General features: G+C 33.4%; 1 long non-coding RNA gene across 10 annotated transcripts; it reads left to right on the top strand.

The window, feature by feature from the left end:
- Nucleotides 1-1,104: 1,104 nt before the first annotated feature.
- LOC107769517 (uncharacterized) lies at nucleotides 1,105-7,064 on the top strand. 10 transcript variants are annotated; one of them, XR_001644418.2, is made up of 8 exons: nucleotides 1,112-1,305; nucleotides 1,544-1,633; nucleotides 1,836-1,903; nucleotides 4,168-5,102; nucleotides 5,196-5,504; nucleotides 5,629-5,711; nucleotides 5,783-5,935; nucleotides 6,749-7,064. It is a non-coding gene; the product is annotated as an uncharacterized LOC107769517 (long non-coding RNA). The 10 variants fall into 10 exon arrangements; XR_012708052.1 differs by having other exon boundaries at nucleotides 4,247-5,102; XR_012708049.1 differs by having other exon boundaries at nucleotides 1,105-1,305; nucleotides 1,836-5,102; nucleotides 5,196-5,512.
- The last annotated feature ends 794 nt before the right edge of the window (nucleotides 7,065-7,858 follow it).

Below are 7,858 nucleotides of genomic sequence, written 5' to 3' on the forward strand. Positions count from 1 at the left end.
TATAGTTATATAATTTTAATTAAAAGAAAGTCTTAATTACATGTCCATTTGTGAAATTTACCGAGAAAACTTACTATAATAATTATCTATAGGTCTCGTACTGGACAGAAAGTACTCTTTTGTATCATGCATGTGAAATATATAAATGGGGCATCATGGATATTTACAATATTAAAATTAAAAAAGTGTATTGGTGGTGAAAAAGAGCTACACGTGTAATATTATACTGCTGACATGTCATAACACGTAAGTGCAATGATATAGTAACATGTGGCAGTCTTACTTGATAGAATAAGAAAAGGCATGGGAGGGAAACATCCACGAGGTAGTACCGAGCCTAACAACTGGCAAAGACTAAATCAAGACAGTAAAAAGGGAAGATTCATGAACCTTCAATTAATAGGAGAGGAATCAGAATCGTTACAGAATCTCGTGGACAGTTACGATTAACAATTATAACGGATCATTAATGACATTAAAGCTCGTAATGATTTGGCCATAAATAAAAAAAATGTTATATGTGTAAACCTCTATATAAGGGGATAGAATTTCACTTGTAAGGACATATGGGACAATATTGGTATATATTCACTTTACTTTTCTGCTTTTCTTGAAATTCTCTATATTGACTTTGCAATCAATTATTTGCTTATTTATTCTTGTTATTTTCCTTTGATACCATTGAGAAAGCGAAGCAAAACTTGGTTATCAGAAACCGATTTTCTTCTAAAATTATCTTTGACCGAAAGATATATTTTTAGTTAAACAAATTGGTTCCGTCACCAGGAATCTGATAATCTTTTCACTTTCTAAATTTATTTTTCTGTCAAACAACCATATCGACTACCAACGACAACAACCAACAGAATAGACAAGAGAATTACACTACAAAAAATCGGAATTATTGCGGCGGTAACCGCCGTAATATATGTCATAATACGGCAGTTCCAGGCGCCACTAGTGCGTATGTTAAAATGACGTTATTTTTATAATTACGCCGGGTCAAAACCGCCACTAATTAGAACAATCTTTAATAATTCTTTTCCGCTAATATTTAATATTAAATAACGTAAAAACTCCTAAAGCCCTAAACATTTTTATTTAATGATAACTAAATATCATTAAAACTCCTATAGCCCTAAACAGACGGTACACCTTCTCTCTCTTTCTCTCTAAAGCCCTAAACGATTCCCCCAAATCAATATTCATTATTGAGATTACAATAATGTAAGACGGTCATATCCTTTAACGATTCTCCCAAATCCTTTAGCTTTTATGTAAGGAGATCAGATTTCAACGTTTAAGGTAATGTGTTTGAATTCGTCTATAAATAGCCATTTTTCTAATAAATACTTGCTTCAATACGTCTCCGGTTTCAAGTCGTTTGTGTAATTCCTTCCAAAATGCCGTTGATTTCACTTATTTAAGGCTTGCATGTGTGTGTATTGGATGGATATCAGTTTAAATCACTGATTTTAGCCGTGAATTTCACTGATTTAGGTTTCGATTTTGCTGATTTAGCCATTGATTTTATTGATTTTAGGTGTGCATGCGTGTGTATTGGACGAAGATCAGCTTAAATCACTGATTTTAGCTATCGATTCACTGCTTAAGCCATCAATTTCACCGTTTGGTAGTCAAATTTATTGATTTGGACGTCGATTTCATTGGTTTAGCTGTCCATTTCTGCTAATAGTTTTATTTCATTTTTCTTTTATTTTTATGTCAAGTTTTGTTACTTTTCTGTTCAATTACGTTTGTGTTTGTTTAAATTTTGACATTTTTAGTTTTTGTTTTGTTAATATTAACCTAAATATCATTTATGGCCTTGATAGGTAGCCGAGGAATCTAAAATAGCTGGTAAAGCTATTGGGATCGACGTCGACAAAGTTATATTTGATAGGTATAATTAACTTTATCTTTTCTTTGAGCAACTTTCTTTTTTTTTAAAGGTAAATTGATTCTTTCTTCACTGCATGGAATAGTAATACCTCCCATGGGATGATTGCATCCAAACTCTTCTTTAGCCCAATGTAACAAATATTGAAATAAAGGGTGATTTTGAACTAAATTGAAGCTTTGAAGTATATTAAAAATGAAACTGACTTGTGTTTGAAATGGAAAATGGAGAACTAGACTCTCTCTCTCTCTCTATATATATATATATATAGAGACTTCAATCCTTAAATTGGCAATAAAGTCCGCACACAACTCTCATTTGTCACTAGTTTATTGAATTTGTAATCTAAAAATTGAAGTTACATATGCCCATATTTCAATTTATATGCAATTTTCTCCAAATGGAGTGAATAGATATTGAGGATTCATATTAATTGGTAATATGAGATAAAGGCATAGTAGTAGTTGTTGATGCTGAGAATTAAATCAGATTTATAAAAATAGGAAGCTCCTTTTATTGGCAATTTTCATTTCTCTTGTAATTTGACAATTGGGTCAGATTTATTAAGGATAGGAAGTTCCATTAATCAACATTTTTTTTCCAGTCAGTTGACAATTGAGTCAGATTTGTAAAATGGGTCAATAGAGCAGAGTAAAGTTTGAGGATTCTGACTAGTTTTGGGATTGAGGTAGATAGTAGAGTAGTTGTTGGTGATGACAATTGGATCGGATTTGTGAATAATAGGAAATTCTAGTTGTGATAGTTTTTTTCTTTGTTTATTTCTTGCTTTGGTTTCCGTTTACATATTCTTCAGAAGTTAAAAAGTGTGATTAAGTGATTACTATTCTTTTGATTTTCATATAGTGGCTATGAACTAGCTTTTTCATTTTGATATTGTGATGTTTTCTTATATCTTCTTTTCTAGCCGTGCCAATTGATAAATCTTGGATTAACAAACCATAAAATACACTTGAATATCCGGATGGGCTTAAAAAATTTTGCTTTTGAGTATGGGTCTATTGATGGGCGTGTAATTAAGTGTCTGCATTCGAAATGTGGTTTTAACAAGTGGCAAAGAAGAAATATAGTTGAAGAACACCTGACTTGTAAGCCTTTTCCAAAAAATTATAAAGTTTGGTATTTGCATGGTGAAGAATCAAATGCAACTATGCCACAAACGTTTTAGAGAACACATGTCATAGAAGAAACTCTCCACCCCCAAGATCCAATGGTAACCATGATTAATAATGCATTTGGGTTCATATGGAACAATATCAATGAGCCTAGTGTGTTTTGTGAGCCTATCAATAGTGAAAAAATATTTAATGAAGGGCATAATGAAGAATATGTACAGTTCTATGAGCTGGTAGAAGATGGCAATCAACCATTATATGAAGGGTGCGCGAAGTATTCTAAATTGTCCTTTCTAGTCAAATTGTATCATATCAAGTGTTTGTGCCGAATGATTGACAAAACGATGAGTATGATATTAGAAATATTAAAAGATGCCTTTGAAGATGCCAAGATTTCTTCTTTTTATGAGGCCAAAAAAGCCATCAACAAACTTCGTCTTAATTATAATAAGATACATGCTTGCCCAAATGATTGTATGTTATATTTTGGGGGAGATAAAGGCTTACAAGAATGCAAAAAGTACAAGACATTTAGGTGGAAGGACAATAAAAAGAAGCAGCCCGCAAAGATTTTGTGGTACTTTCCACTAAAGCCAAGGCTACAAATATTGTTCATGTACTCTAAAACTACTGAGTCTATGAGATGGCATTCTTCTGCGGGTAACCAAGATGGATTGATGAGGCATCCAAGGGATTCTCAGGCCTGGAAGGCATTTGACTTGCTTCATCCTGAATTTGATGTAGATCCTAGGAATGTACGACTAGGCTTATCTAGTGATGGTTTCAATCCTTTTAGAACAATGGAAACAAACTATAGTATTTGGCCTATGGTTCTTATTCCATACAATCGTCCTCCTTGGGAGTGCATGAAACAAACTTCATTCATTCTTTCAATGATCATTTTAGGAAAACAAATGCTCGACAATGACATAGACGTGTACTTACATCCTCTTATCCAAGAGTTGAGAGAATTGTAGTACGATGAAGTGCAAACATTAGACTCTTCAAAGAATGAAATTTTTAAAATGTGAGTAGCCTTGATGTGGACAAGTAGTGATTTTTCTAGGCTTGTCACCTTATCTGGATGGAACACATACACTCAGTTTGCTTGTTCCACGTGTAACTTTGATACAGACTCTTGACGATTGAAGCATAGTAGAAAATGGTGTTTCATGGTTCATCGTCATTTTTTTGAAAGCGGCCATTGGTTTAGATTGCAGCGTGTCCGTTATAATGGGAAAATTGAGCAACGGGAGCCACCAATAGCATTATCAGGGTCAGACAAATTGAAACAAATGGAGGGAATCAATGCTAGTTTTGGAAAGTACCTGAGTCGAATGCTAAAGGTAAAAGAACTCGAGGAAAAACTATTGCTGAAGATAGACCGAAACAATGGAGAAAGAGAAGCATACTTTTTGATCTTCTTTATTGGGAATCTAACTTGTTGCATCATAATCTAGACCTTATGCACATTGAGAAGAATGCGTGTGAGAATGTGATATATACTTTGCTCAATAATACTGAAAAGTCAAAAGACAATCTTAAAGCTCGGAATGATCTTAGAGAAATGGGTATAAGGAAAGAACTTTGGGCAGATGAGAATGAAAGTTATCGTCCAGTCTTGTTCACTCTTTTAAATTCAAAGAACAGTGGATTTAAGAAAGACATATTTTTGTGAAATTTAAAGAATGTCAAAATGCCCGATGGATACGCTAGCAACATTTCAAGATGTGTCGACTTGAAACAACAAAAGCTCAAGTCAATGAAGAGTCATGATTTTCACATTCTCATGCAGCACTTGTTACCAATTTCCATACGTAATATTTTACTAGACAAGGTGACTGCAGTATTAATAGAGTTAAGTTCATTCTTCCAACAACTCTGTGCCAAAAGCTTAAGTCCCTTAGACCTTGACAGGCTCCAGTCTCGGTATTTTATCACCATGAATCACCGGGAAATGTTATTCCCTCCTAAATTCTTTACAATCATGGTTCATTTAACTTGTCATCTAGCCGGTGAAGCAAAACTTGGGGACCTCAACAATGTCAGTGGATGTATCCTATCGAGAGGTAAACAATATTTCTTATTGCTTGATTGGAGCTTGTTCATTAAGAATAGATGTTAATTTGTATCCATCAACTAATTTTTGATCTTTCGTTTAGGTATTTGGGACACTTCAAATCCTATGTGCGAAACATGTCATAACCAGAAGATTCTATAGCTGAAGGATATCTAGCTGAAGAGGCTCTTACTTTTTGTTCCCAGTATATTAAAGGGATTGAGACAAGATTTAATAGGCCACGCCGTGTTGACGATTTTCCGGAAGATAGAGGCTCGGCGAATTCATCTAGTATTTTCCCACCAGTTGGTAAAGGACTAGGAGCTATAACATTTGAATTGTCACCTATGGCAAAACGTCAAGCACATCGATATGTGTTACTAAATTGTCCACAAGTCATGCCATTCATTACGTGAGTATGTAAGGCAAATCTAAATAAAACATGCATTAAATACATGAAAACATATGTTAATTGTTATATATATATATATATATATATCAAAATCTCATGTAGTGAATTTAAATCTTATGTGCAGAGGCGGTGGAAGGGTCGAAAGCCTTCAAACGCGGAGATAGAGAAAATAGTTAGTAAAAACTTTATTGATTGGTTTCCTCGAAGGTTGGTTACAAATGTATTAGAATTTTATAACTTTAAATTTGTGACTAACACATTTTACATTCTTGTTTCAGATTGTTAATCCAGACATTTCAAATATTGTGTGTCATAGACTAATGTTTTTAGCAGATGGTCAGCACCATATGCTACAAGGTTTACATCATTTAATATCAATGAGTTCAAATTTCGAACAACAACTCAAGAGCATGGGTTGAAAATGCAAAACAGTAGGTTTTTTTTACTTCGTCCACATCTTGTATTGATAGTGGTGCTGATGGAAATTTGAGGCAAGCAGATTTGCCATATTATGGCAAATTAGAAGATATCATTGTGCTTAACTACTATCAATTTAGGGTTACACTATTTAAGTGTAAATGGGCTGACACAACTAGGGATAGAAAGTTTAGAAAGGATGCATGAGGATTTCCTTCTGTTAATTTTTCACAATTGATTCACATTGGTGATCGTGAAGAACATACTCCATATATTGAAGCTTCACAAGCTTAAATGGTATATTATGTGGATGATGAGGTGAATAAAGGATGGAGTACTGTTGTTCACTTGAAACCAAGAGACTAGTATGAAATGGGAGAAGGAGAGAATGAAATTCCTAAGAATGAGCCATTTCCAGTGCAAGACTTAGATCAATTCTTTGATGATGTGAATGATATAATTTTTGAGTCGGGAGGATAAAATTGATGAAGTATTAGGTGAATACGACATTGAAAATAAGATTGAGGAAGATGAACATATTTGAAGAGTCACTGCCAACCCATTTTTAGTCTAAGAAACCAAACTGTATCTATGCTTATAGTTGATCAACAATATTGAAAATTCCTTATTTTTTTGCTTTGGCATTATAAATTATTGACTTGTTCAGCTATTTTGATTTGATAGAGTTGTATATGTTGTTACTTTTATTGGTCAGCTATTGTATATCAGCACTTGTTATTATTGTTGCATCTATTTGAAATTTTGGTAACACAACTTTTCAATTTGTAGTATTCAATTATAATTCTGTCGTTGTACAATCTTAATAGGGCATGGTTATTTTTGGCAAGCATAAACGTTACTCGGATACTTGAGGGAACCAAGACAAGGAGTTTCTACTTCTACTCTTAGAAAGGTAGTTTTTATCTCTGTTGTGTAATGGTTTTCACTTCAATCTTCAATACACTAATGATACAACAACTGATACACATGTTATAGGGGGGTCAGATTTATTCCATGTATACATACTTCTGCAATATGTAAATGTGTGCCTTCAAAATTTGGGAATTGGATGTGGTCTTGTAACCTCTATTTTTGTAAGATGTTATATCTGAGATACGCCGTATAAAATGATAAAATTGATAATTTCCGAGCAAAGTAACTTCAATCTCAGTAGCATTAAGTTGTCATGTTGTTATATAGATACTTTGTATGCAGAAGTCAAGGAAGGAAAGCAGGTGAATAAGAATGTTGCAACTCTGAGCATTTGTTCAAGTAGCTTCAATTGATATATATATATATATATATATATATATATATATATATATATATATATATATATCTTTTTCTCACTAGAGTTTTCAGAAAGATATCCCAGTTTATCTTTAATTTTTGGTGCATGAATGCCTCATACTAGTTGTGATTCACTGTAGATATTTATTTCCATTAAACCTCATGTATCTTGCATTCTTATAATGCTTTGATTCCAGTAAAAGAATGATTAAGCACATGTCCCGTTAGTTTCTAATTGAAAAAACTTCATAGTGCAAGCAACAACTTGAGCCCAATATTTTAGCCTTGCCTTCACATCTTCGGGATCATCACTTGAGGTAAGAAAAAGATGTTGAGGATTAGCCCAATATTTCATCCTGTAATTCCACTATGTGAATCTCAATTTAACTAGAAAACAACACACCCTTTGCCAAGTCTTATTAGTTGATAAACTTGCACTGCTATTGTCACGACCCAAAATTCCTCCGAAGGAGTCGTGATGACGCCTAGTCTCTAAACTAGGTAAGCCTAACATTAACTGAGATAACATTGATATTTGCTAACATTAATTTAAATAACTCTTAACAAATTACAATTTCCAAAACCGGTGGTACTAGTCATAAGCCTTTCTAAGAGTAGTTATACAAATAAATACATCACTATCCCAA

This window comes from Nicotiana tabacum, chromosome 3 (assembly GCF_000715075.1).
Source record: "Nicotiana tabacum cultivar K326 chromosome 3, ASM71507v2, whole genome shotgun sequence".
Lineage (NCBI taxonomy): Eukaryota > Viridiplantae > Streptophyta > Magnoliopsida > Solanales > Solanaceae > Nicotiana > Nicotiana tabacum.